Genomic DNA, 27,418 nt, shown 5'->3' on the forward strand with positions numbered 1-27,418 from the left:
AAATTATTGGGTCAACACCTAAATCCAAGGTCTTGACAATCTGACATTATACAGTCAATATCATTTCTCAGTACTTGAGTGTCTTTCAACATGATTTATCTTTCTTTTTTTAATGGAGATATAGTTCACATACATAAAATTCACCTTTTGAAAGTATGCAAGCCAATGGTTTTTAGTATGTTCACAAGGTTGTACAACCATCACCACTGTTTAAATCCAGGACATTTCATCACCGCCCATTAACAGTCACTACACATTTTGTCCTTCCCCTGGCAACCAATGATCTACTTGTATCTGTATACTTTTGCCTATTCTGGATATTTCATATAGGTGGAATCATAACACAGGTGGCCTTTTTTTTTTTTTTTTTTTTTTTGCGGTACGCGGGCCTCTCACTGTTGTGGCCTCTCCTGTTGCGGAACACAGGCTCCGGACGCGCAGGCCCAGCGGCCATGGCACAAAAGTACAGCCGCTCCACGGTATGTGGGATCTTACCACACCAGGGCACGAACCCGCGTCCGCTGCATCGGCAGGCGGACTCTCAACCACTGCGCCACCAGGGAAGCCCCAGGTGGCCTTTTATGCCTGCTGCTTTCAGCATATTTTTGTCATGGTTTATCCATGTTGCAGCATGTGTCTGTACATTATTCCTTTTTATGTTGAATCATATTCCATTGCATAAATACCTTGATTCTTCATTGATCACTTCATGAACATTTAGGTTCTTTCCACTTTTTGGCTACTATGAATAATGTTGCTATGGCCATTCACATTTAATGGCAGATTATATTTTAAGTTTTAGGAAAAAAATGCTAATTGTTTTTTAAAGTGTAGTTTAATACTAAGTGCATCAAAATAGTGTGAACTTCATTTGATAATATAAAAATGTAGATTTCTGGCTATCTATTTAATCAGAATCTCCAAGGCAGATCTTAAAATAGAAAACATCCTATCTTGTTGATTCTTATCAACAGCTAAATTTGAGAAACACTGTTCTAATATCGTGTTTCTCAACCTATACATCCATGAGTAGGCTGTGAAATTAATTTAGTAATTTTCAATCAATAATTTCTTGAAACAAAAAATGGTGAGTCTATTCAAAGTAAGTAAAAAAACACAAATGTCATCAAGGCTTCAGCCAATTTTATAGGTCAGATCTCAGCTAGACTCCTGTTAACTTGGAGTTTTTTTATTTACTTTTAGCTAAAATAGATCTGTAATAAAATCTGAGAATGAAATATTCATCCTTGTTTCATTTATTTTGTTTTCAACTATGATACTTTTTAAAAAACATTTCTGTTGGCTGGGATTGAGAGGAGAGGATGTTTTTTTGTCATGGATCTGCCTTTCTTTTACATTTTGTTCTGGCCTTTCCTAGAAGGTCAGAGAAAGGCAACTGTGGTTCTCCCTCTCCCAGAGCTTCAGGTAAGGCTCTGCAATGTTAGGAATAACTTAGAGTTTCTTAGGTACCCCTTTGTAGTCGACCAGAGCCCAGTTACCTACGTAAATAAACCAATTATTTTAAATCCAAGAAAGTAAATCAAATTTCGAGATAAAAGTATTCAGATCTTATTTTTTAAGAACTATAGATGCTTCCCAGCAGTATGGATAGTCTCATGTCTAAATGCTGGTAATACTTCAAATTTTAAGTAGTCGTTATGAAATGTTTGTAGAGAGTTACCCATTCTTCTCCAGTAAGTGTCTGGGGATCCTGCTTCTTGACAAGGCTTCCTTTCACACGGAGCGGGTAAAATGTTCCTTGTTATTGCTGGCAGGAGTTCAAGGTTCCTTATTAGGCCTGCACGGATACCATCCTGGCTGGGAGAGGGGAGAGCAGAAAGGAGATGGCATCACTGCTGCTTTTTAGAGACATTTAATAAAGGAAAAACAAAATCTAAAGTCATACATTAGCAGTACCCTCATACTAATTCATGATTTTGAGTGCTTGTCTTAAGTGTTGTGTCTGTTTAAGGAAAACTGGTTTCCTTGACTGTGATCTTTCTTATATTGACAGAGTTAAAATTTAACTAATCCCTAGTTGGAGGAGAGCTGTGTGAGAACCAGACTGTGAGGGTATAAACAAGTGACTGAGTCAGAGACAATACAGCACAGTCTTTAAATCATCACTTTGAAGTTAAAATGTGACTTCAAGTCCCAGTGTTACCACTTAATATCTATGTGAACTTGAACAATAATGATAGAGGATATAAAAATAGAAATTTGCATAGTGCTAATTTTATGCCAGACCCTGTGCTAACCCCTCCAGCAGCTTTATTTGATAGGCATAGAGAGGCTAACAAGTTACTTAATCTCCTTAACCTTAGTTTTTGCACTTATGAAATGGGCATAATTATCTCACAAGGTTTAAGAAGATTAAATGAGTTAATAATTTGGAAATCCTCCAACTACATTTTTGGTACATAGCCCTTCGCTTGGAAAATGGAACTTCTTGTTATTTTTAAGAACCTGTCATGTGACCCCTGTCATCTCCACATAAAAATTCATGCTAAGTTTCAGTATATTATAGTTTTAACCATATATAATTCTTTCATTTGTTTTTGAATGCAGGGCCCCCAGACCAGCTGTCCCTCCACCTGCATGCTACCCAGGAGGCTTGCCAGCTGGTGGCACCCATCCTATACAGTACCAGCCTGGCAGGTATCCTTCACCAATCAGTCTGCTCCAACAACATGGAGCCAGCTCCTATGCCAAACTGCCCTTCTGGTCTGGTCTGGAATGCTTAGGTCAGGTACTCCACACAAATCCAAATTGTTTTCTTTTGAAATTTGACCTTAGGGATCCAACAAGAAGAAATTAAGAGCTGAAGAGAGTAGATAAAGGTGATGGGTCAGCGATGACAGGTGTCTAGTTTCTGAGACTGTAAAAGTGGTGGTAATCATTTCAGAAATGTAAAGGAGGATAGGGAGATTTTAGTGGGAAGAGTGTGGATTTCGTAAAGAATGCAGGTTGAGTTGTAAGGTATTCAAGATGTCTTCTTGAAGGAAATTAGAAAAATAGGAGTAGGAATAGAAAAATGCTATGGTAGGTGCTAGTTGGGGTGTCATTTACCAGGAAGTAAGAGTAAACATGAAGAAAGGTGACATGAAAGAAACAACACTTAGGGGCCAAACCATCAAGTGCCTTGGCCCCTTGCTTTCCCTCACCGCCCATAATTTCATTAGCCACTCCTCCAGCCCCCACAAATACCTGATACCTTAGGAAAAGTGGGGTGACTACCAACCACATGTAGCCTCAAGCCAAGTCCATGAGACCCCCCTCTCACAAAAGTGGTGAACCCCTAAGTCCCTTCTACATAAAAATTACAGAACCACCCTGAAACCTTGGTCAGAAACTTGGGGGATAGGCAGGTTTGGTGAACAAAATGGTGTAAATTCAAAAATTGTACCCTAAGATAAAGCTATGACTGGAAACCCCTGTGTAATCTTGACCCCTTTGGTTTTGGAAACAAGAGGTTTTGAAGTTCACTGTGAGCAAGAGACTCTAATTCAATACTTGTCTCCAAATATAGTCAATAAAATATTCCTTGAAGTTGACAAGTTCCTCTTTGCAATTCAGTATATTATTAATCTTGTGCATTACGAACTATCAATACTATAGAAATGATGTGTGAAATGCAGTACAGTTGGATCAGGAAATTGGAATTTCCAGAAGGCAAAAATTTTATTAAACTATCTCTTTGTTAAATAACTGTAAAATACACATAAAAGTCATTAAATTGCTAGAGTAAACCCCTTTATTACATCAGAAGCTTATAGAATATTTATAGTAAATACATTTTAGAAAATCTTTTTTATACTTGCACAATGAAACAGGAATTTGTCCTTGCAAGCCTAGGATCTCCTAGACCATTTCCCTTGTTTTTAAAATTGTATGACTTTAAATTTGTTTATTTAAGTTTAAAAAAAAGTTGTTTAACTTTTTCTATTACCCTGACAGAGGTTAAATGATAGATACGATGGGTTCACTTTTCCCTTTCAGAAATGGTTTGAGTTAAAAAAAAAACAAAACCAGAAATAAACAAAAGATAAAACAGGCTTTGGAGCCAGACAATATGGTTTTTAATTCTGACTTTATCCCCTACTAGTTCTGCAATCTTGAACACATTTCTTAACCTGTTGGTGCTTCAATTTCTTCATTTATAAAATAGTATCAGTACTAACTATCCCTACCCTGCTGGGCATTATGAGAATTGTTGACGTGTAACATAATTCCTGGCACATAGGAACCACTGAATGGATGAGAACTGTATTGACGCTGTTTAGTTAAAATGCTTCCTTGAGTGTGAATGGAAGGCACACACCCAATCATTTTTCTCTATCTTCCCTAGACTTCTGAGATCTCATATGGAGGATATGTAGATCCTTATCAGGACCCGTTAGTGGAATTCTGTCCAACATAGCAGGATTATGTGGTTTCTGAGGCTTGAGTTTGCCAGGGACTCCATTAACTCCTCAAATAACTACTCCTTAAATAGCCACAGTTTGTTGTGGGGTAAATTCTTTCCATACTGAAGAGCTTCATATCTTTAGGATATTTTGCCCAGCAGTGGACATTTTACCAAGTCTGAATATGTTTTGTCTTTTAATCCTACATTTTCAGATCCTAGAATATTTTTAAAGGGATGATAAACCATTTTAGGGGCCACTTTTGAAAAACTATAAGACATGTTCAGACCCCCCTCCCATCTGGTTGTGTTTTCATAGAAGAAAAAGTCTTGAATTAAGCATGGATTGTGTTCTCTCTACCCTCCTATAATCAACGACATGACTAAACATTCATGCTCAGTTAAGTCACTTTCAATTTTATTCATTTCAAAATCTATTCATTAACTTATTCACTAACTTCACTAACTTGTTCATTAATTTATACAACAGATATTTAAGGAAATATGGCATTTCAGTCAATGTTCTGTGTTCACAAATTAGGAGCGATGTAAAATTGTATAAGGTATGATCGGTCTGTCCTCAAGATTTCTTTCCTTTTGCTAGAAGGACTCAAGTATAATAGATAATGGGCCTGTCAAATGTCCCTCTTGGGAGTAATTCGGAAGTAAAACTAAGATAAAAAGTTTATCTAATGGTATTCCCAACCTCTCTTTCCTCTCTTGTGCCCTAATCCTAGTCATGTTTCCTGCCCTCTCCAACCTTTTCCTAATTAAAGTGTGCGCTAAGGGAAGATGTTGGTGTTTAGTAACTCAAGTGAATGGCAATCATTATGTTACTCTCTCAGAAGTACCTGTGAAATGATACAAAATTGGACATTCCTATATAAGGTCCACTAGCTGATTCACTCTCCCAAAGCCACTGAGAAAATTGGCTTCTCTATGGCTGGTCCATGTTAAAGTGTCCTAAACTTCCTGACAAGTCCAGTCTGTGGAAGACGTGTCAAAGGTATCAGTGGGTATGGACTGAGGAGACTGAGCTAGGAGCAATCTATGTCAACACAGCTTCTTCTCAATGCGGTTACTGTAGCAGGAAGGTGATTTTCTGATATTTTAGATAAATGTTTCAATCTTTTACAGTAGAACTGGAGGAAAGTGTTTTTCCTATCTGGACAGCTCTGCTAATAACCATCTGATCAGGTGCAGATAGGCTGATTTCACTTGAAAAAATATATATTTAATTAATTCTACTCATATTAAAGATACTTTAAAAGTCAATTAATATGCTGTAATACATCTATCTTCAATTTCTTTTCTAATGGTAACTTGTTTTAATTCTATTATTTCTCTCTCTCCTAATTGCTTTTTTCTATCCCAATAGTTGGACAGCAAACACGTTCTTTGGCGTTTTGAGCCTCTGGAGAGTATGTATAATCCAGTAATGTTCAGCAATATTTGAATCAGATTTGAATCAGCAGTATTTGAATCAGAATTATCTAATATCCACTTTCTTCTTTAGATTAATCAATTTTTAGTGGTTCAAAGAGGAAACATTGTCCTTTAGAAACTAAGGGAATTATTTTGTATAATTTTATTTATTTGTAAATCAGGTAATCATCAGATCTTATATATTATTTGGTCCTACAATTAGTCCTTCTCTCCACCCCCATCATTCACCTTTTATAGATGAGGGGGAAAAAAGAGCAGAAAAACTAAATGACTTAGCAAGAGAAAAGCAGAATCTAGATTTACTGAATTCCAGTCCATGATCCTTGCTTTGGAAGTAGGAAAAATGAGGACAGTCAACATGAAGCCTGTCCCTTATCAGTAAAGCATTCCTGACCCTTAAAGCAACAACTCTACACATTAGTTGGGCTACAGCATAAAGCTTTTAACTCTTCTTGGTCCTTTTTCTATTTGCAAGTTGCAATGATATTGATCATCTTACCACAGTTCACAAGCTGACTACTTCATGATGCAAAGTATAATCTCATTAAAATATTTTTATAAGTCAAGTTTTCTGAATACAGGTATTATATAAAACATAATCAGTCTTATTCAATATGGTTTCCATCTTTGTTGTTAGGTGAAAAAAACATTTTGAAACCATTTTGCCCTGAGCTTAAAATAAATGTTTTAAATTCTAAAGGACTTATATACTTATAAGGGTTATAAAATATTTTGATGTTTGAATCAATTGTGTATGTTTCAAATAAAATTTTTCAAAAGCTGTTTTTCTTTATACCCTAAGAAATGCTGCACAAATACTTCTTGAGGACCATTTTCACTACTTCTCATTTAAGATGGTTCTCTCATTTTGCTTTTTAATGATGGCAGGTTTTGAAACTAGTTATAGATACCATGCTAAAAACAACCTGGACAAGATAGTTTTCTTTGTAACTGAAGACAGATGCAGCCAGCTTTATTCAGAATGCTGCTGAGACACTGAGGCCCTCAGGTCATTGACTGTGTGGACCCAGAAGTCATGACAATGCAAGAGACCTTTCAGATGCACCAACTTCTGTTGTCCCTGCCCCAGGCAAGAAGTCAGAGAATGGAAGTCGAATCCATTGTTTCTTCCAACTCTTCAGCCCATGGCTATGCTCCTTCCAAAACTACAGACTGGCTCTGCCAGTCAGAATGGAAGATTGGTGGGGAGGCGGAAACCAAATTACTTCACCTAAGAAAAATCACAAAAGGCTTTTTCTTATGGGTTCATGCTCTTCAGTGGTAATTGGTGGGTCAAACACAGATTAGAATTGTTTAGTCAGTGACCACAATTCTATCAGCTGTGTCTACTGAATTAGAAATTTACCTATCATCTAGAACAGTAGTCACACACATTTATCTAAATGTCTCTTTGGATTCCTAGATAAGGTGTTGCCAAGCATACACTTATGCTTTTAGAATTAGAAGAGATTTTAGCTAACTTTACACTACCCATCACAACCCAATGTCTTGCTACAGATAAAGAGTGGTTCAGAAAGATTTAATTGCCTGATGAGGGTGTTAGTTTGGCAGATGGCAGTGCTGGAACTAGAAAGCAGATGTTCTGGGTTACAGTTTGTTACTCATCTACAACCTGTGCAACTCTAGGAAAATTGTTTGCTGCAGGGAGAAGAAAAGCAGCTTTAGATAGCGACCAGCCAGAATTTTGACTTCTATGTATGTTAACCACTTAAATGTGTACAGTTTACTTAACCTCTTTGGGGCTCAGTGTTCTTATACATAAAATACATATAATAATACTCCACAGAATTACTTTTAAAAGACATGTTAAGTATGAGCGTTTACTAAATATTAATGTATTAAAGTAAATAAATTAATATTAATTTATACATTTATATTAATATATTTACATTAATACATTAACATTTAGTAAATGCTAATACTTAATAATTATGGATTTTTAAAAATTTATTTATTTTTGGCTCTGTTGAGTCTTCGTTGTGTGCGCAGCCTTTCTCTAGTTGCAGAGAGCGGGGGCTACTCTTTGTTGAGGTGCACAGGCTTCTCGTTGCAGTGACTTTTGTTGCAGAGCACAGGCTCTAGGCACGTGGGCTTCAGTAATTGTGGCACACGGGCTGTAGAGCGCAGGCTCAGTAGTTGTGGCGCACGGGCTTGGTTGCTCCGTGGCACGGGGGATCTTCCTGGACCAGGGCTCGAACCCGTGTCCCCTGCATTGGCAGGTGGATTCTTAACCACTGTGCCACCAGGGAAGCCCAATAATTATGTGTTTTGATTTTCTATAAAATGGAGATAATAATAGTACATATCACCTGGATTTTTTTGAGGATCAAATAGTAAATAAATGTAAACTGCTCAGAACAGCACCTGGCACATAGTACAGTGCTCAAAAAATGTTAGTTGTTATTTCCAGGTATCATACTTTATCATTACTGTTTTTGTAATAATAACCTTGTATTTAGGATGAATCTTCACTTCTAATCCTTGATCCTTTTGGATATTCTAGGAATATCCGAAAGATATTTGCTTCATATTCATGGCTTGATTTTCCTCTCATATCCTGTAAGTGCAGCCTTCTAAGATTAAAGTAAACCATGATGTAGCAAAGCTAATCAAAATGACAAGCCTACTCAATTTATGGAGCATTTATCCCATGATAGATTTTTTTCTGATTTCTCTAGTTTTACTTGTATTCGTGGTGTGTTTGTGGTGTGTGTGTGTGTGTGTGTGTGTGTGTGTGTGTTTAGTTCTGTGAAGTTGTATCACTTGTGTAGATGCCTGTATCCACCACCACAATACAGATAGCCAACAGTTCAGCACTACAAAAATTCCCTTTTATAACCACACCCACAACAAAATTAGAAAGGGAACTGGCTGTTTTATAGCAGGTGGTAATCAAGCTTTCTCTGTGTCCTAAAGGAAAATGTGGCCCTATCCTTCAAAGTTCCTCCCTGCAAAGACATTCTTGAAGAGTAGGAGTGAAGTGCCAGAGATCCATGGAGGACTATCTCTCCCAACAACAGTTTCCCTAGTTCTTGAGTGAGTTAAGAAACACATCTAGGTGGTGTGTATGTGTACATGTATAAATGTATCATCTTCCCCTCTGTCACAGCTTCATTTGCAGCTGGAGGTGCAGTGTCCTCCTGGCATCACCACTGGCTTTGTCGTGGAACACTGGAACCTGTGAAGGGTGGTGTACAGCATCCAAAAAGAGAAGAAAGAAAATGTGATGTGAGTGCATGGGCCATGCTCCACCTACAGCTATGGTTCGGATTCTGTTTTTGAGGTAACCTAATGTTAAAATAATGTATTTAGAATTTTCTCTACGTGAGGTAACCAACTTCAGAATGATATTGTTTCAGTCCACTTTCTCATGTTAGGTGAATTGAGGTTTATAATATCACTTATAAAATGAGTATAGTAGTATGGTGAAAGAGTTAATTAACCAGCTGACATCAAAACATTTTCAAAGATTGCTAATGGATTGCATGGTATTTTTCCAAAATGTGAGCTCTTTTTTTATGATTTCAGCAGTTGATAAAGGTAAAAAGAGTAATAACTCATTAAAAACCTTATGAGAGAAATAGCCTGACCGAATCTATTTTTATAGTACAGGTAAAACTCATAATAGGTCATATTATAGCATTTTTTCAGTAAAAAAACCCCAACATTGCCTTTATTTCAGTCAGTGGCTACAAATAAATCCTTATTGTCTAACAAATTTGACAAAAGAAATTCATAGAAATAGTTCCTGTATTTTTTTTAAAGATTCCTTTCTGAATGCCTTACAATCCAGAAGTTCATCATGTACATCCAGTAAGCTTTTCGAGTTCCCATTTTATTTCACCATATCATCAAGCATTGCTTATGTGATAAAAAGGCCATTGTAGCAAAAAGAATATGTGGATAAACTGAAGTGTGAGGAGAAAAGAGTGTATTATTCCCATGACCAAGTGATGTTAGCATATTTACCCTATAGAAAGTGCCAGGGTCCCCTTTTTATTTATTTTTTTAATTTTTTATCTATTTATTTATTTATTTTTTGTGGTACGCAGGCCTCTCACTGGCCCAGCCGCTCTGCGGCACGTGGGATCTTCCCCCATGTCCGGGACACGAACCTGTGTCCCCTGCATCGGCAGGCGGACTTTCAACCACTGTACCACCAGGGAAGCCCCAGGGTCCCCTTTTTAGAAGCAGAGTCCTTTTGGTGTCCTAGGATACCTTAAAGAAGACAGTGAATTTAGCCTACAGAAGCTTGTGTGATTATATGGATTGTGTGAAGTACACAACACCATACATACCTCCTTGCTTTTTCATGTGGCTTCCTGAACTGGAGTAGATTTCCTCCCAATCCCCAGTCCTAATCCTTTGCTATGTTGAAAAGAATTTAGGAATGAGTTCACATCATACCTCTTGACACAGGTTCCCCCTAATGCTTCATTTAAGGATGAAGAAAGAGCATTGGCCTGATAATTTTAAGATGTAGTCCAGCTTAGCTCTTAACTAGTTGCATAGTACCTAACCTTTCCTAACCCTTAACCCTTTCTTCATTTGAAATTACATAACTTCTATGTCCTTTTCATGCACTGTTTTTATGCTATCTCAATATAAACTGCTTCTAATTAGAAGATTAAAACATGTATTTTAACACTTTTCAATCATCACAAAGTCTCATTCTTGTCTTTCTAGGTCAGATCACTCAATGGTGTATCCAACGTGGGCAGTATTACTCGGAAGTGGAATGGTTTGTTATCTGCAATGAGCAATGCTGACCACTTTGAAGTTCACTTCGCATTAGACCTGGATGTGACGATGAAAGCCATCTTTTCTGGAGCTTGCTTCCTCATGGTAAGTCTGTCACTTTTGAGTTATCTTGAAAATGATATCCTTGCTGATGAGAAGTAGTACAGGGTGCTGGGAAGGGAATAAATGTGACAAGTAGGACATCTCCTGACTCCGCCACTGACTAGGTACATGACTTGTGACAAAATTCAATTGAAAAGGTCAGTCAGTAAATTTTGGTTCTTTATTAACCTACACCGAAGGCAAGGGCAGTGTCTAGTACATCTGAAATACTCAATGAATGTTGAATAAATGAATGACTGAATGAATAAAAGTCCTGTTGTTTGTAAGACATTGCTACATATTTAAGGAGACTTAAAAATGAACAGAATAGTACTCTCCCTCAGCAAGTGTAAAGCAAGAATATATAATTAAAGTATGAAGCTCACCAAGAGTTATTGACATGAAATAATCAGTTTGTACATGTGTGTCATATGATTCTCAAAACTACATCATGAGACAGGTATCAGTTAATCGTACTTTTTAGAGACAAAGCTGAAATTTCATTAGGAGTTCATAGTAGGCTGATGGGCTGCTGAGGAATCTCTTCCCTCAGATGTTTGTAATGAAGGGAGTTGGAAAGAAAGGGAAAAACATGAAAGGTCCTGGAAGAGGGGATGCAGAACAGGTAGAATTTAGCTGATACAAGAGCTGTTGAGCTCATGAGTCTCAACGTTCCAGCAGAAACTTGGTGAGGCAGCCTGCTGTCCTAACCCTGTTTGCCCAGTACCCCTATAGGCTGGTGGTCATTGTCACTGGTGTGTGTGGCAGAGCAGGGGGAGGTGCTGGGATGACTGTGGCTCATCTACTCTTGAGGTTAAAGCTGTATTCAGTTTACTCAGCCTTGTGTGTATCTTAGAGTGTCTATCCATGTAACAGTTTCTGGATTCTACGGAACCAAAATATGTGTGCCCTAACATAACACATTATAAGGCAAATGATTTACACTGAAAACCTATATATAAGTGTAGCTTTAAAAAAATAAATAGTGGGCTTCCCTGGTGGCACAGTGGTTGAGAGTCCACCTGCCAATGCAGGGGACACGGGTTCGTGCCCCGGTCCGGGAAGACCCCACGTGCCACGGAACAGCTGGGCCCATGAGCCATGGCCGCTGAGCCTGTACGTCCACAGCCTGTGCTCCGCAATGGGAGAGGCCACAACAGTGAGAGGCCCGCGTACCGCAAATAAATAAATAAATAAATGAATAAATAGTAAGTTCTAAATGCATTGTATAATTAGATAGTTTAATAGTTGCCCATTAAATTTTCCTGTGGTTCTTAGTTCTGCTTCTCAACAAAGACCAGTCATGTGAAATCAAATAATTTTTCTATATATAGTTGTAAGGTTTACCTTAAAATTTAATTGCAGGCCAAATGGATATGCATCTCGGTAAATATGGAGGAAAAAAATCCTAATGATGAAATAGGTGGGATAATGTAACCGATTACCTATAACAACAGTGATGCTAATGATGATGAGAGCAGCTAGCCCTTTTTAGTGCTTGCTATATTCTAGGCATGGTTCTGGTTCTAACTACTTTCCATATAGTAATTCATTTAATTTTTATATGTTAGATAAAGTACTATAATAATTCTCATTTTAAAGATGAGAAAACTGGGCTTCCCTGGTGGCGCAGTGGTTGAGAATCCGCCTGCCGATGCAGGAGACACGGGTTCGTGCCCTGGTCCGGGAAGATCCCACATGCCGCGGAGCAACTAAGCCCGTGAGCCATAGCCCCTAGGCCTGCGCGTCCGGAGCCTGTGCTCTGCAATGGGAGAGGCCACAACAGTGAGAGGCCCGCATACCGCAAAAAAAAAAAAAAAAAAAAAAAAAAAAAGATGAGAAAACTGAGGTTAGGTATCTTGTTCAAAGTCATCCAGTTAGCTAAATGTCCAAAAGCCACTATCGAAGGTGGCTCCAGAGGCTACACCCTAAACCACTGTGCCATGTGCCTCTTTCATCTCTGTGTGATATTTGGTTTCTTTCTGTGTTAACACAGGAGAGAAATAGAGTAAAATGGTGGCATGTTGCCTCTAGAAGCTCTTGAGTCTCCAAGGAGGTCTTGTTTGAGGTTACACTCTCTATGAGCAGTTTGCTTTTCCTTCTGCTGGTGTCCCAGTGGTGCAGCCAACTGAAGACCATTTTTTATGTTATTCTGTCAGTTTGGTGCTTCCCAAGTTCTGTATGTGTTTTAAATATGAACCCCTAAACAACAAGTGCAAATCTTGATTATGAATTCTCAGTGGACAGTTTTTTCCCTACCTCTGGCACAGGCCAGTGCAGTCAAGCTTTTTATTAATCCTCATTTGCCAATGGGTAAATTTTTTCTAGTCTATCCTTTATACCGGGTTGTGTCTCTTTGAGTGTTCCCACTTTGTTGGGGCGTCTCTATTATAATACATTTATTGCTCAGGCCCACTGCCTTGCCACAATTGGTGAAATCAAATCACCTTGCTAAGGAAGATTGGCAACTCTTAGGAGCCAAAGAAAATGTCTGTAACACTCGAATTTTCAGATTTTTCCTTACTTTTTGCCACACGGATTTCTCTAACTTTCCTAGGTGTTTGGCTTTGCATGGAAATAGGTTTTAATTATATAGTTGTCCCTTGAACAACAAGGGTTTGAACTGCAAGTCCACTTGTATGCAAATTTTTTCAATAAATATGTGGTATAGTACTACATGATCCACACTTGGTTGAGTCCACGGATGCAGAACTGTAAAGTTATATGTGGGTTTTTGACTGCATAGAGGGTCAGTGCTCCCACTGCCTGCATTGTTCAGGGGTCATCTGGACTTTAGTCAGCACTTTTAGATTTTCACAGTATCTACTTTGCACATTGCCAGAAATGGAAGTGACAGTTGTGAAAAGGGGACACAGATTTTAGTGCCAAAAGCATAGGAAGAATGTTCAAACTTCAACATAACAATTAAACTAATTTTCTTTCTGTGAATTATTAATTGTTGGCCATGACTAAAAAAGATACTCCTTTGTTTTCTGTTTGAGATGACACATATGATGTTTCTGCCGTATGGAATTTCAAATCATCTGAAAAGGTTTGTTTCCACTACTGTTTTATTAGATAAAACATTATTCAGTTAATATGGTAGCAACTGGGGGGGTGCCTTCAAGTTGGCGGAGGAGTAAGATGTGGAGATCACCTTCCTCCCCACAAATACATCAGAAATGCATCTACATATGGAACAACTCCTACAGAACACCTGCTGAACTCTGGCAGAAGACCTCAGACTTCCCAAAAGCTTTCCTTTTGCCATTTGTCCTAGGGTTCTGACTGTCCGTTTTTTTTGTTGTTTTTTTGCTTTTTTTTTTTTTAGTATAGTTGTTACCACTTGTTATCATTGGTGGATTTGTTTTTTGGTTTGGTTGCTCTCTTCTTTTTTTAAAAATTACTTTTAAATTTTTTTTTTTTTCTTTTGTTTGTGATATGCGGGCCTCTCACTGTTGTGGCCTCTCCCGTTGCGAAGCACAGGCTCTGGACGCGCAGGCTCAGCGGCCATGGCTCACGGGCCCAGCCGCTCCGCGGCATGTGGGATCTTCCCGGACCGGGGCACGAACCTGTGTCCCCTGCATCGGCAGGCGGATTCTCAACCACTGCGCCACCAGGGAAGCCTAACTTTTAAATTTTAATAATTTTTCCATTTGAATAAATTTACTTTATTTTATTTATTTATTTTTTTTCTTTCTTACTTTTTCTCCCTTTTCTTCTGAGCTGTGTGGCTGACAGGGTCTTGGTGCTCAGGACGGGTGTCAGGCCTGAGCCTATGAGGTGGGAGAGCCGAGCTCAGGACATTGGTTCACCAGAGACCTCCTGGCCACACGTAATATCAGTCGGCAAGAGCTCTCCCAGAGGTCTCCATCTCAACGCTAAGACCCATCTCCACTCAATGACCAGCAAGCTACATTGCTGGACACCCTATTCAAAACAACTAGCAAGACAGGAACACAAACCGAACCATTAGCAGAGAGACTGCCTAAATTAATAATAAGTTCACAGACACCCCAAAACACACCACTGGACGTGGTCCTGCCCACCAGAAACACAAGATCTAGCCTCCTCCACCAGAACAAAGGCACCAGTCCCCTCCACCAGGAAGCCTACACAACCCACTGGACCAACCCTACCCACTGGGAGCAGACATCAAAAACAACAGGAACTACAAACCTGCAGCCTGCAAAAAGGAGACCCCAAACACAGTAAGTTAAGCAAAATGAGAAGACACAGAAATACACAGCAGATAGAAGAACAAGGTAAAAACCCACCAGACCAAACAAAAGAAGAGAAAATAGGCGGTCGACCTGAAAAAGATTGCAGAGTAATGATACTAGAGATGATCCAAAATCTTGGAAATAGAATGGAGAAAATACAAGAAACATTTAACAAGGACCTAAAAGAACTAAAGAGCAAACAAACAATGAAGAACAACACAAGAAATGAAATTAAAAATTCTCTACAAGGAATCAATAGCAGAATGAGGCAGAAGAACCATAAGTGATCTGGAAGATAAATAGGGCAAGTAATTGCCACAGAGCAGAATAAAAAAAAAGAATGAAAAGAATTGAAGACAATCTCAGAGACCTCTGGGACAACATTAAACGCACCAACATCCAAATTATAGGGGTCCCAAAAGAAGAAGATTTAAAAAAGGGACTGAGAAAATATTTGAAGAGATTATAGTTCAAAACTTCCCTCATATGGGTAAGGAAATAGTCAATCAAGCCCAGGAAGCGCAGAGAGTCCCATGCAGGATAAATCCGAGGAGAAACATGCCAGGACACATATTAATCAAACTATCAAAAATTAAATTCAAAGAAAAAAATATTAAAAGCAGCAAGAGAAAAGCAACAATTAACATACAAGGGAATTCCCATAAGGTTAACATCTGATCTTTCAGCAGAAACTCTACAAGCCAGAAGGGACTGGCAGGACATATTTAAATTGATGAAAGGGAAGAAACTACAACCAAGATTACTCTGCCCAGCAAGGATCGCATTCAGATACGATGGAGAAATTAAAACCTTTACAGACAACCAAAAGCTAAGAGAATTCAGCACCACCAAACCAGCTTAACAACAAACGCTAAAGGAACTTCTCTAGGCAGGAAACACAAGAGAAGGAAAAGACCTACAATAACAAACCCAAAACATTTAAGAAAATGGTAGTAGGAACATACATATCAATAACTACCTTAAATGTAAATGGATTAAATGCCTCAACCAAAAGACATAGACTGGCTGAATAAATACAAAAACAAGACCCGTATATATGTTGTCTACGAGAGACCCACTTCAGACCTAGGGACACATACAGACTGAAAGTGAGGGGATGGAAAAAGATATTCCATGCAAATGGAAATCAAAAGAAAGCTGGAGTAGCAATTCTCATATCAGACAAAATAGACTTTAAAATAAAGACTACTACGAGAGACAAAGAAGACATAATGACCAAGGGATCACTCCAAGAAAAAGATATAACAATTATAAATATTTATGCACCCAACATAGGAGCACCTCAATACATAAGGCAAATACTAACAGCCATAAAAGGGGAAATCGACAGTAACACAATCATAGTAGGGGATATTAACACCCAATTTCACCAATGGACAGATCATCCAAAATGAAAATAAATAAGGAAACACAAGCTTTAAATAATACATTAAACAAGATGGATTTACTTGATATGTATAGGACATTCCATCCAAAAACAGCAGATTACACTTTCTTCTCATGTGCTCATGGAACATTCTCCAGGATAGATCATATCCTGGGTCACAAATCAAGCCTTGGTAAGTTTAAGAAAATTGAAATTGTATCAACTATCTTTTCCACACAATGCTATGAGACTAGATATCAATTACAGGAAAAAAATCTTTAAAAAATACGAACACATGGAGGCTAAACAATACACTACTAAATAACCAAGAGACCACTGAAGAAATCAAAGAGGAAATCAAAAAATACCTAGAAACAAATGACAATGAAAACATGACAACCCAAAACCTATGGGAAGCAACAAAAGCAGTTCTAAGAGGGAAGTTTATGGCAATTCAATCCACCTCAAGAAACAGGAAACATCTCAAATAAACAACCTAACCTTATACCTAAAGCAATTAGAGAAAGAAGAACAAAAGAAGCCCAAAGTTAGCTGAAGGAAATAAATCATAAAGATCAGATCAGAAATAAATGAAAAAGAAACTAAGGAAACGGTAGCAAGATCAATAAAACTAAAAGGTGGTTCTTTGAGGAGATAAACAAATTTGATAAACCATTAGCCAGACTCATCAAGAAAAAAAGGGAGAAGACTCAAATCAATAGAACTAGAAATCAAAAAGAAGTAACAACTGACACTGCAGAAATACAAAGGATCATGAGAGATTACCACAAGCCACTATATGCCAATAAAATGGTGGACAATCTGGAAGAAATGGACAAATTTTTAGAAAATCACAGTCATCTGAGACTGAACCGGGAAGAAATAGAAAACATGAACAGACCAATCACAAACACTGAAATTGAAACTGTGATTAAAAATCTTCCAACAAACAAAAGCCCAGGACCAGATGGCTTCACAGGCGAATTCTGTCAATCATGTGGAGAAGAGCTAACACCTATCCTTCTCAAACTCTTCCAAAAGATAGCAGAGGGAGGAACACTCCCAAACTCATTCTATGAGGCCACCATCACCCTGATACCAAAACCAGACAAAGATGTCACAAAAAAAGAAAACTACAGGGCTTCCCTGGTGGCGCAGTGGTTGAGGGTCCGCCTGCTGGTGCAGGGGACGCGGGTTCGTGCCCCGGTCCGGGAGGATCCCGCATGCCGCGGAGCGGCTGGGCCCGTGAGCCAGGGCCGCTGAGCCTGCGCGTCCGGAGCCTGTGCTCCGCAAGGGGAGAGACCACAACAGTGAGAGGCCCGCCTACCACAAAAAAAAAAAAAAAAAAGAAAAAGAAAACTACAGGCCAATATCACTGATGAACATAGATACAAAAATCCTCAGCAAAATACTAGTAAACAGAATCCAACAGCACATTAAAAGGATCATACACCATGATCAAGTGGGGTTTATCCCAGGAATGCAAGGATTCTTCAGTATGCACAAAATCAATCAATGTGATAAACGATATTAAGAAATTGAAGGAGAAAAACCATATGATCATCTCAATAGATGCAGAGAAAGCTTTTGACAAAATTCAACACCGATTTATGATAAAAAACCCTCCAGAAAGTAGACATAGAGGGAACTTACCTCAACATAATAAAGGCTGTATATGACAAACCCACCACCAACATCATTCTCAATTGTGAAAAACTGAAACCATTTCCACTAAGATCAGGAACAAGACAAGATTGCCGCTCTGACCACTATTACTCAACATAGCTTTTGAAGTTTTAGCCATAACAGTCAGAGAAGTAAAATAAATAAAAGGAATCAAAATCGGAAAAGAAGTAAAACTGTCACTGTTTGCAGATTATGTGATACTACACATAGAGAATCCTAAAGATGCTACCAGAAAACTACAAGAGCTAGTCAATGAATTGGTAAAGTAGCAGGGTACAAAATTAATGCACAGAAGTCTCTTGCATTCCTATACACTAATGATGAAAAATCTGAAAGAGAAATTAAAGAAACACTCTCATTTACCACTGCAACAAAAAAATTAAATACCGAGGAATAAACCTACTACCTAAGGAGACAAGAGACCTGTATGCAGAATACTATAAGACACTGATGAAAGAAATTAAAGATGATACAAACAGATGGAGAGATATACCATGTTCTTGGATTGGAAGAATCAACATTGTGAAAATGACTACCCAAGGCAATCTACAGATTCAATGCAATCCCCATCAAACTACCAATGGCATTTTTCACAGAACTAGAACAAAAAATTTTACAGTTTGTATGGAAACACAAAAGACGCCGAATAGCCAAAGCAATCTTGAGAAAGAAAAACAGAGCTGGAGGAGTCGGGCTCCCTGACTTCAGTCTATACTACAATGCTACAGTAATCAAGACAGTATGGTGTTGGCATAAAAACAGAAATATACATCAATGGAACAGGATAGAAAACCCAGAGATAAAACCATGCACATATGGTCACCTTATCTTTGATAAAGGAGGCAAGAATATACAGTGGAGCAAAGACAGCCTCTTCAATATGTGGCGCTGGGAAAACTGGACAGCTACATGTAAAGCAATGAAATTAGAACACTCCCCAACACCATACACCAAAAGAAACTCAAAAAAAGAAACTCTGTCCTTAATGTAAGGACAGACACTATAAAACTCTCAGAGGAAAACATAGGCAGGACACTCCATGACAAAAATCACAGCAAGATCCTTTTTGACCCACCTCCTAGATAAATGGAAATAAAAACAAAAATAAACAAATGGGACCTAATGAAAGTTAAAATTTTTGCACAGCAAAGGAAACCATAAACAAGACGAAAAGACGACCTTCAGAATGGGAGTAATATTTGCAAATGAAGCAACTGACAAAGGATTAATCTCCAAAATATACAGGCAGGTCAAGCAACTCAATATCAAAAAAACAAACAACCCAATCCAAAAATGGGCAAAAGACCTAAATAGACATTTCTCCAAGAAGATACACAGATTGTCAACAAAACACATGAAAGGATGCTCAACATCACTAATCATTGGAGAAATGCAAATCAAAACTGCAATGAGGTATCACCTCACACCAGGCAGAATGGCCAGCATCAAAAAATCTACAAAGAATAAATGCTGGAGAGGGTGTGGAATAAAGGGATCCCTCTTGTGCTGTTGGTGGGAATGTAAATTGATGCAGCCACTGTGGAGAACAGTATGGAGGTTCCTCAGAAAACTAAAAATAGAACTACCATATGACCCAGCAATCTCACTACTGGACATATACCCTGAGAAAACCATAATTCAAAAAGAGTCATGTACCAAAATGTTCGTTGCAGCTCTGTTTACAATAGCCAGGACATGGAAACAACCTAAGTGTCCATCAACAGATGAATGGATAAAGAAGATGGGGTACATATATTCAATGGAATATTACTCAGCCATAAGAAGAAATGAAATTGAATTTTTTGTAGGGAAGTGGATGGACCATAGAGACTGTCATACCGAGTGAAGTAAGTCAGAAAGAGAAAAACAAATACCATATGCTAACACATATATATGGAATCTAAAAAAAAAAAGGTTCTGAAGAAACTAGGGGCAGGACAGGAGTAAAGACACAGACATAGAGAATGGAGGTGAGGACACGGAGGGGGAAAGGGTAAGCTGGGACAAAGTGAGAGAGTGGCATGGACATATATACACTACCAAATATAAAATAGATAGCTAGTGGGAAGCAGCCGCATAACAAAAGAAGATCAGCTCAGTGCTTTGTGTCCACCTAGAGGGTTTGGATAGGCAGGGTGGGAGGGAGACGCCGAGGGAGGAGATATGGGGATGTATATATGTATAGCTGATTCACTTTGTTATACAGCAGAAACTAACACACCATTGTAAAGCAATTATACTCCAATAAAAATGTTAAAAATATATATATGGTAGCAACTGTTTTATGATCCAGGACACAGAAAAATTTATTTTGGAAAAAATGCTGAAACCATGTTTTTCCTGAAAATTTCAAGAGCATGTTTGCTCAGTTGTCTACACTAACAATCACTGAACATTATTTACTCTAAAAATAAGCAAAGCAGATTTAGAAAATAAACAATTTTAGAAACTCTTGCTTATGCAAGGTTAGGCAGATGAGGGATACCAGAGAAAATAATTAAAATGAAAAAATATTTGTCTAATTTTTTAAAAAATTATTGCTGCTGGAAGCCTTTTCTGCCTTCTCCACTATAAAACTGAATAAAACAAGCCTACAAAAGGGGGCAGCACTAGCTCATAGCTTTCTTTACTAAAATATACTCATTTTCTTAGCCAAAATTATGCCAGTTCTAATTAGAATATTTTAATGAATAGAAGCAAAGAATTTTAAAGTTAGAAGGAACATTAAGGACTATCTACATTCTAATGTACAAATAGAAAGCTGAAAAGCTCTAGTTTGTGTTTCCAAAGTTACACTGGGAATTAGTAATAGAACCAGAACTATGACTACGCACTCCCCCTTTTTGCCCAGTATTTTTGGAACCACACCAAAAATTTGATTTGAATCATTTCAAGGTACTTTCATAACAATGACATTTTAATTAATAATCATTCTAAATTAATTCTAAATTATTTTTAAACACATGCAAATAGAGCCCATTTCAATAATCCAGACTGACCTCACAGCAATCCTCTAACTATGAAGGAAGAAGCAAATTACTGTTACAAAAAAAAAAACTTTAAAAGTGTCTGTGTCATCGATGACATAGAGATTTATTTTATTTCAAACATTGATACACTTGTATCTTTATTTTCATGCCTACCATTCACATCTGAGTTTAATTTCTTTTATTAATATAGCTACTTTTAGATGTTTTTGTAAAAGGATATTTAGCATTTGACAGATTCACTTGTATTGAGGTAGTTTAATTATTGGTGGCACAATATAAGATGAGCACAGACAGAATCAAACTATTACCTTGATTAGGAGAAGGGAAATGTATCTATTTAATGGGCAATCAGGTATAACTCTGCCCAGATGTGACCTAGCCTTCCTGCTGGCCTGACAAAAGACTTAACTGGGGATGTGGGAATATTTTATTCAGGGGTCTAGCAGATTCATAGTCAGCTATGATCGGGGACTGCTACACTGTTTCCTTGAGTTTATTTTTATTTTTTCATCAACTGTAACATTTCCATTTTTTCTTTTTTTTTTTTATGTTTGTATATTTCTGTTCTGTATGTCTTTGTATGTTTCTGTCTACATGTAATCCATGCCACTCATTTGAGATATGGCTATAGCACCTGTCTGGACATGGATATCAGGGAGAGATTGTGCTGTTTTCTTTGCTGATAGCTTTATAATGTTCTAAGAGAGAATGTGTTAATATTTTTTGCATTTTGAGAGGTCACTTTATACTATCACAGCTCTTTGTCAGTGAATAAAATCAATTGAGAGACATAGGAGTGAGAAACATGTTATCTTTATCCGACAAAGCTGTTGAGAGGGCATGGTTATGTTCTTTGGGAACATAGTAAATCGCCTACATACCAACCTTCAAGTTGCAAATTTCAAAGATGTGAACGTGCATCTGGTTCCAGCAAGGAGCCATAACCTGTGCCATCAGCGTCAGGCATGAGTGAAATTTCAGCTTGCCCTCCGTCTCCTATCACTGACAATCCTTCAGCTCTACCATCTCCCACCTCCTCTGCCTCCTCCATTCAGTAATTCTTCTTGCCTGTTCACTTGATGCCAACCCCTGTATACCAGCTGTTATACTGTACTTTTCAAGGCACTGTATTGTAAGATTTTAAAGGTCTTCTTTATTTCTGTGTTTGTTTGTTTTTTATGTAGTACTTGTGTGAAAAGTATTATAAACCTATTACAGTACAGTACTATATAGCCGACTGTGTTAGTTGGGTACCTAGGCTAACTTCGTTGGACTCATGAACAAATTGGACTTATGAGTGCGCTCTTGGAATGGAACTCTTTCGTATGTAGGGGACTTACTACAATAGATTTGTAGAAAGATACAGATTGAGATTTACTCTTCTTGTCTCAGGCAGAGCCAAAAATCCACAGTCCTTTCTTATGGAGGCCTGCCACTGTAAACTTTACTCCATGGAGGAGCTAGGAATGTATTCTCCTTGCAGACAGGCTGTCTCTCCAAAGAGAGTCAAAGATAAACAGGACTGAACTACTCCTACCCAGCTTCTTTCAATCTCACCAGACCAATAACTCATCCCTGTTCCCTGAGGCAAGCAAATGAGGGGACAGAAAAGGTCAGGTGTGTTCTCTAGAGTCACTGTCTCTACATGGAAATTTCAGGAGTGGAGAGTAATTGTGGTAGAGGTGAGTTTGTCCCTTAAGTCTTTTCTCTTCTTTCATAATATCATAACCTGTGATTTCATTGATTTCACATGAAAACTTGGAATAAAGAGAAAATTTCCCATCCTACTATGAGCTAGGTGTGATGACATAGCAAAATTTGGGCCTACTAGATGTGAATGTAGCAACTGTTTTAAAAGATAATTGGCACACACCATTTGCCTCTCTTTGAGTCTTTCCTGATTCCAGGGAACATATTTCCTCATTTCAGGAAGTATCTTTTCTGGGACACTAGCTGATTTGGGGAATGAAAACCATGAGTAGTTGAGCCACATGGTAGGAAAAGCCTGGGTTCCTAAGAATTCCTTAGGGCTAATAGAGCTAATGTAAAGATATATGATTATTATATGTTTATTATATTATTTCATGTAACTTGTATCTTGTTCTGGGTCTCTGTTACTTGCACCTAAACATAATACTAAAAGATACATCTCTTAACAAACATGTTTTCTAAGTATGTAAATCATGAGTCAAACTATTATAAAAGTTGTCCAAGAATTGATTAATTTAACTGAGCAATTATTTAAAATAGAATAACCTAATTGATTTTTTTGAAATTGTTTTCCTAGGGCATATTCTTGTCAGAGTATAAGCAGACTAGGTTATTTGCAAATAGCTTCCTATAAGGTGGCATGTTGTTATACTTAACTATAGATAGGAAGTAATATCCTTCATACTGGTAGTTCCCAGTCCTCCATTTCTCTCCCTCTTTCTTGATTCTTAAATGAACTAAGTCTTTCACCATTTTCCCAAAATGTAAGGAAAACTCCTATGCACTGTGATCAAAACTTAATAAAATATGTAAAATTATTATCTTTTTAACTGGCTTAAGAAATATTTTTGAAGAGATTTGACTATTTAAAATTTATTTATCTGAATCCAATAGAATGTTCATCTTCCTTATGTTTCCAGTAAAATGTAATTACTCCTAATAAAGAACACATTGTCACATCTAAACTAAAATTCCTGTGGAGTCAGGAACAAGGCAAGATGTCCCCTCTCACCACTCATTTTCAGCATCATGTTGGAAGTCCTAGCAAATGCAATAAGACAGGAAAAATAAGATCATCTATGTAGAAAATCTGAAAGGATCAACAACAAAAACTCCTGGAACTAATAAGGGATTATAGCAAGGTTGCAGGATACAAGGTTAATAGGCAAAAAAGTCAATCACTTTCCCATACACCACCAATGAACACATGGAATTTGAAATTTGAAACACATTACCATTTACATTAGTACCCCCCAAAAATGAAATACTTAGGTATAAATCTACCAAAATGTGTCCAAGACCTATATGAGGAAAACTACAGAACTCTAATAAAAGAAATCCAAGAACTAAATAAAAGAAGAGATATTTCAAGTTCTTGGATAGAAAGACTCAATGTTTTGTCAAGATGTTAGTTCTTCCCAACTTGTCTATAAAATCAGTGTGGTCCCAGTCAAAATCCAGCAAGTTCTTTTGTGGATATAGGCAAACTGATTCTAAAGTTTATATGGAGAGGCAAAAGACACAAAATAGCCAACATAATTTTGAAAAAAGAAGAACAAAGTTGGAGGACTGACACTACCAGACTTCAAGACCTACTGTAAAGTTATAGTAATCAAGAAAGTGTGGCACTGGTGAAAAAACAGACGAATAGATCAGTAGAACAAAATAGAGAGACCAGGAATAGACCCACATGAATATGGTCAACTGATCTTTGACAATGAAGTGAAGATAGTCTTTTCAACAAATAGTGCCAGAACAGCTGGACATCCACATACAAAAAGATGAATCTAGACACAGACCTTAAATCCTTCACAAAAATTAACTCAAAAATGGACCACAGACATAAATGTAAAGTGCAAAACTATAAAACTCCCACAAGATAATGGGAGAAAATCTAGGTGTCCTTGGATTTGGCAGTGAATTTTTAGATATAACACCAAAAGCATGATCCATGAGTGAAATAATTCATAGGCTGGACTTCATTAAATTTAAAAACTTCTGCTCTTTGGAGGAGAATGTCAACAGAATGAAAGACAAGCCACAGATTGGGAGAAAATATTTGCAGAAGACGTATCTGATAAAGGACTATTACAAAAAATATACAAAGAACTCTTAAAATTCAACAATATGAAGACAACCAAAATAAAAAATGGGCCTAAGACCTTAACAGATGCCTCACCAAAAGAAGATATACAGATGGTAAAATGGCATATGAAAAGGTGCTCCACATCATATGTCATCAGGGAAAAGCAAATTAAAATAGCAGTAAGATACTACCATATACCTATTAGAATGGTCAAAATCCAGAATACTGACAAGACCAAATGCTGGTGAGGATGTGGAATGACAGGAACTCTCATTAATTGCTAGTGGAAATACAAAGTGGTGCAGCCACTTTTATTTTATTTATTTTATTTTATTTTATTTTTTTGCATTACGTGGGCCTCTCACTGTTGTGGCCTCTCCCGTTGCGGAGCACAGGCTCCGGACGCGCAGGCTCAGCGGCCATGGCTCACGGGCCCAGCAGCTGCTCCGCGGCATGTGGGATCTTCCCGGACCGGGGCACGAACCCGCGTCCCCTGCATCGGCAGGCGGACTCTCAACCACTGTGCCACCAGGGAAGCCCATGCAGCCACTTTTAAAAACACTTTGGCAGTTTATTACAAAACTAAACATTCTTACTGTATGATCCAGCAATCCTGCTCCTTGGTATTTACCCAAAGAAGCTGAAAGCATGTCCACCTAAAAACCTGCAATAAACTATTACATGCAGACAATGGAGTATCATTCAGTGGAAAAAAAAAAAAGACACGGAGGAAACTTAGATGCATAATAACTAAGTGAAGGAAGTCAGTCTTGAGAGGCTGCTTACTATATGATTTCAACTATGTGATATTCTGGCAAATATCAAAAAAGGCAAAACTATGGAAATAATAAAAAGATCAGTGGTTGCTAGGTAGGGGTTGGAAGGGATGGAGGAATGAACAGGAAGAACATAGGATTTTTAGGGCAGTGAAACTACTCTGTATGACATTATGATGGTGAATGCATGTCATTATAAATTTGTCCACACCCACAGAATGTAAAACACCATGACTGAACCCTAATGTAAACTATGGACTTTGTATGATGATGATATGTCAATGTAGGTTCATCGGTTTTTACAAGTGTACTACTCTGATAGGGGATGTTGATGATGGCAAAGCTATGCATGTGTGGGAACAGTGGGTAAATGGTAAATCTCTACCTTCTGCTCGATATTGCTGTGAACCTGAAGCTGCTCTATAAAGTAGTCTATTAAAAACAAACTATTACCGGGGATTGTTGCAAACTGGAGACCCCATCTAAAGGGGGAAGCTGATTGTTACCATCAGCAGATTGAGTCATCAGAGCATGTGAGAGTAATATGGACAGATTATCAGTCAGGGTAGTCTAGGTTATGCTGTGGTGACACCTTCAAAGTCTTAGTGGCTTATAAGAAAAAAGGTTTGTTCCTGCTTACCCCATATGTCCAGTGCAAGTTATCAGAACACCTCTGCTCATCAGAGTTTCTCAAGGACATATGTTGGTAAGACTCCATATTGATTCAATCTTTCATAATTGCCAGGGTGTGAGGAGGTGTACAGTGCAACTCACAGACTGGATCTTAAAGTTTCTGCCCAGAAGTGAAGTACCTCACCTGAAGTCACAATTCATTGGTTAGCGCAAGCCATATAGATACAACCAACTTAAATAAGTAAAAAAAAAAAAAAAAAAAAATCCAATCTTATATACCTGGAAGGAAAGAAAAGAGTTTGTAACTAACATTAATGACTACCCCACAGATGTTCTGGTTTTTTGTTTTTATTTTCTATTTCTTCAGAAGAGCTTATATGAAATCACCTCATATATAAATGTGGGCAAATAGTTACATTTTAAAAACACATAGGTAGGTTGATTATGCTTGTTGGCTTCTAGAAGCTAGGATAAATTTGGCAGCTGGGTAAAGGCAGTGAAAGGCCCTAGGGATAAGGAAAATGAGAAAAATAGAGCGAAGCTTCTCGACTGGACACAGGCAGTGGTATCAAAGCTACACTTTCTCTCACTTCGAAGTATGCCTGACCTGAATGCTTAAAATTAAAAAGACTTACAAGACCAAGTGTTGGTGAGAGTAGAGAGCAACTGGAACTCTCATAACTTGGTTTGCCATTTTGGAAAGCCATTTGGAAGTATCTAATAAAACTAGACATATACTTTATTATTCAGCTATTTAACTTTTAGATATATACTCAAGAAAAGTAAGTGCAAATGTTTACCAAAGTTCATGTACAGTAATGTTTCTAGCAGCTATTTTCATAGCACCAAATTCAAAGATCCCAAAATATCCATCAATAGGAGAATAAAGTGTATTGTATTCACACAATGGAGTACCACAGTAATAAAAGGGAGAAACTGCTATGTACCACACAACATGGCAGATGGAAAAATCTCAGAAGTTGTCTGTATTAGGGGTCTCCAGAGAACCAAGAGAATGTATATATGGAATTGGCTCATCTGGTTTTGGAGACTAAGTCCCACAGCCTGCAGTTGGGAAGCTGGAGACACAGGTGAGCTAATGGTATAATTCTAGTACAAGTCCAAGGCAGGAGAAAACTGATGTCCCAGCTCAGACAGAGAGAGAATAAATTCTCCCTTACTCCACTTTCTCTATTCAGGCATCCAGCTGATC

General features: G+C 37.9%; 1 pseudogene; it reads left to right on the forward strand.

Moving 5' to 3' along the window:
* The first annotated feature begins 1,604 nt into the window (after nucleotides 1-1,604).
* On the forward strand, nucleotides 1,605-12,151 carry LOC131757614 (phospholipid scramblase 4-like; annotated as a pseudogene).
* Nucleotides 12,152-27,418: the final 15,267 nt, after the last annotated feature.

The sequence above is a fragment of the Kogia breviceps genome, chromosome 5, assembly GCF_026419965.1.
Source record: "Kogia breviceps isolate mKogBre1 chromosome 5, mKogBre1 haplotype 1, whole genome shotgun sequence".
NCBI lineage: Eukaryota > Metazoa > Chordata > Mammalia > Artiodactyla > Physeteridae > Kogia > Kogia breviceps.